The sequence below is a fragment of the Macrotis lagotis genome, chromosome 3, assembly GCF_037893015.1.
Source record: "Macrotis lagotis isolate mMagLag1 chromosome 3, bilby.v1.9.chrom.fasta, whole genome shotgun sequence".
NCBI classification, from domain to species: domain Eukaryota; kingdom Metazoa; phylum Chordata; class Mammalia; order Peramelemorphia; family Peramelidae; genus Macrotis; species Macrotis lagotis.
Genome location: NC_133660.1, coordinates 301,254,373 through 301,257,997, shown reverse-complemented (window position 1 = coordinate 301,257,997; position 3,625 = coordinate 301,254,373). Strand labels below are relative to the sequence as shown.

General features: G+C 33.2%; 1 pseudogene; it reads right to left on the bottom strand.

Annotated features, from left to right (window-relative positions):
- Positions 1-1,362: 1,362 nt before the first annotated feature.
- LOC141516996 (olfactory receptor 4P4-like) lies at positions 1,363-2,289 on the bottom strand (annotated as a pseudogene).
- Between the last annotated feature and the right edge of the window lie 1,336 nt (positions 2,290-3,625).

Genomic DNA, 3,625 nt, shown 5'->3' with positions numbered 1-3,625 from the left:
TATTTGAGAAAAAGAATAGGAATGTGACAAACTATCAGCTGTACTTCCTTGATAGTGGGAGAAGAACTAAAATGGAAGGTAGATGTTAAGATGGGAGAAGGTAAAGAGCAGCAAGTAAAATTGCTCATTTCACAGGTTTACTTCATGCTGGCCCTGTTCTGAGACCTTACTGATTTTTGCAAAGAGAAATGTGGCAGAAAGAGTTTTGCAATATAATGAAGGCAGATTGACAATCTCTTTCTGTCCTAACATTTAATTAATTCCAACTTTGTTAAATGTCTTTATATTTGTGTACTAGGTAGGCATTAAAGGATGGAATATTCATGATATCTGTTTGTCTCTGAGGACTGGTTGAGTTTTCAAAGTATAATGAACCCCTGTAACATTCTGAGATAGCCTATTATGGAAAACATTGCTTCTCTTCATTCCTTTTCACATAGATGAGAGTTTCTGCCATTGACTAGCAGCAAAACTAGAATATGCTGCATTTTTAAACTTGATGCAACTTTAAACTTTAATACTAGAATATTGTTGCATCTTGGCAAACTGGAAGAGTAATGGAGTTTTCTTCTTCCTCATCTTGTCAGAGAAGGTAAAATTTCAACACTAGCATGGCTATTATTTAAAAAATGGACCATTGAATAGAGTCTTACTTCTCCTGCTCTCACATTAAACAGGTATAGGGTAAATGCTTTAGGGTATTGTCTTACATGTTTCATTTGCTCTTCAGAGTATCTAAATTCTGGGAATAATCTCCATCAGACATGGAAAATTTAGACACAAATACATGCTAACCAGGGTTTTAAACAAGATATTGAATTGAATCAATCCAACAGGAAAGACATGAGAAGACAGTGCTCCTAGTACTTTAACCCAATTGGTTGATTGGATTTGAAACTAGAACTCTGCTGAGAAACAAGTGCACTAATCTGTGTATCTAATTTACTTGTCCCTTTCAGAGAATGAATTAGAAAAGAGAAAGGTACAGAAATCCATTATTATGTCCATTTTCAAAGCAATCCAATATCTACTGATTAAGTAGAACATGGAAATATGTGACCAGACCAACATTTTTTTTAAACCAATCAATGTGGTTTGAAGTCATTGACTCCAGAAGGTCTATATAACCAAAATCAAATTAATAATGGAACTAAATACTAGGAAAACCATGAAAAGTTATATCTCATGGCATTCTAGAGACTCGGTAGTTAGTGTTATCTAAATAATTATTTTTCCTTAAAGTTTATTCATGCAAATTCTCATTTCTAGACAGGGTGACTGTAAAGGAAAAAAAAATACATGAATAGAAATTCAAAGATCCCATGTTGAAATTTAAATATCACACAATGTAATTCATCTGTTTTACTTGAATAGCTTTGTCAGTTTTCTACACCACACCTTTCTCATGGCATTCTTCATTTCAGTATTTCTCAGGGTGTAGATGAGAGGGTTCAACATTGGTGAAACCACAGTGTAAAACACTGAGAACTCTTTCTCATTCAGGGAACCTTCTGGAGGGATATAGTTGATGATGGCAGGTACAAAGAAGAAAAGTACAACCATGATATGGGATGCACAGGTGGAGAACGCTTTACGCTGACTTTCAGATGAATGATTCCTGAGATTATACAGTATGATGATGTAAGATGCTACCAAGACCAGAAAGGTTACCAAGGCAACCATTCCACTGTTAGCAATGACTAAAATATTAGCCAGATGAGTGTCTGTGCAAGCAAGCTTTAACAGGACTTTTGAATCACACATATAGTGATCTATTTGATTAGGACCACAGAAAGGTAATCTCAGGATTGTGAATAGTTGGGCAACAGAGTGCCAAAATGCCACTACCCAGGCAAGCAGGATCAGCATATTACATCTTGTCCTATTGACAATTATGCCATAGTGTAAGGGTTTGCAGATGGCAACCTATCTATCAAAGGCCATGGACACCAGGATGAAAATTTCAACACCTGCCAGAAAGTGTAAAGCAAAGAGCTGAATCATGCAGCAATTGTAAGAAATAGTCTTCCTTGAGGAAATTAAGTCACTAATCATTTTGGGAATTACAGTGGAAGTGAAGCAGGAATCCATGAAAGACAAGTGCCAAAGAAAGTAGTACATAGGTTGCTGCATCAGATGGCTAGATGAGATGGTGATGAAGACAATGAAGTTCCCCAGGATGATCGCTAGGTAACAGGCCGTGAAAATGACAAAACACATTATCTTTATTTCTTTCTTCATAAAAACACCCAAGAGTATAAATTCTGTGACATTGTTCCGATTTTCCATGCACTGAGAGTAGGAAATGCTATCCAGTAATCTGAAAACACAGATGGCATGAAAAAAGGCTAGTTAACGTCAAATAAATAATATTTTGTGAAAGTAAATTCAAATTCCTTGTGTATCATTAGAGGAACTCATATTGTGTTATTGAATTTGATCTCTTTTTCTAACATTTTTAAATGACAGGCTAAATGATAACCTTAATCTTATATACCATGCAAAAGTTTCTAAAATTTGTTCTCCTTTAATTATTTTTTCTTTGCCAACAAAATGCTTTGATATCTTTAGTTTCAATATCATGACTCAATTTAAAAGAGATAACAATATTTTAAGATTGGGTATACTGTATTTTGACATAAGTAAGGCACTTTTTCTTGATTCTAACTATGCAAAGTTGCTCATAATATAATGAAATATAATATAGTTGATTCAAAACAATTTTGATCAATAAAAATAATAAAGAGATATTTCTTTTAAGCAAAGAGAGATCTATCAACATCTGGTATTTTTATATAGGAAAAAATTTAAAAATCTAAATATGTATGAAAATGAATATTTTAAAATTATTTTAAAAATTGAGGATAGATTTGTAGTGGAATATCAAAATCAATAGATTTTCCTACTCCACAAAACTTAGATTAAATAGATTAAATTAAAGTAAGTTATTCCTGACTTTTGAAGCATCAAAAGTAGTCCAAAAGGAGACCAAAGCACAGAAACAAACACACACACACACACACACACACACACACACACACACACAAACACACACACATACACACACACACACACACAATCACACAGAAATAGATTGTACCAGATTTTATTCTGCCTGGAAATACAATGAGAAAAAACTGGATTTCTAGAAATAGTGCTGAGAAAGTTCTCAGAAACCATCTCTCTGTTCCATAAAGGGTAGACTAGACAAAAAATCAAGTGGATAATGTTTCAGGTACCATTCACCCTTTTAACTCTTATATGAACTTTAAAAATTAATTTTCATAGAGAATCTATCAAGCCTCTCACAAAAAATATTCAATGCAGTCTATCCCTACATTTTCTGAAGTCAGCAACCACTAGGTAACAAAATACCCTCCAACAGACTTGTTTACACTTTTCAATAATGTTTAGGAAAATTTTGTATTCCTTTGAAAATAACTTGCCTTTTGGAAACTACATTGATTTCTTCTCATTTCACCCTATAATACTGAGAATTACCATTCTTCTTCAAGAAATTCTTCAGGAAAATATTTTTGCTTTTTTTCACGGTTAAATGTCATTAATTTCATTGGAAATTTGTATAATTTTTAGCTATATACATAAATGTTATCAGATATATATT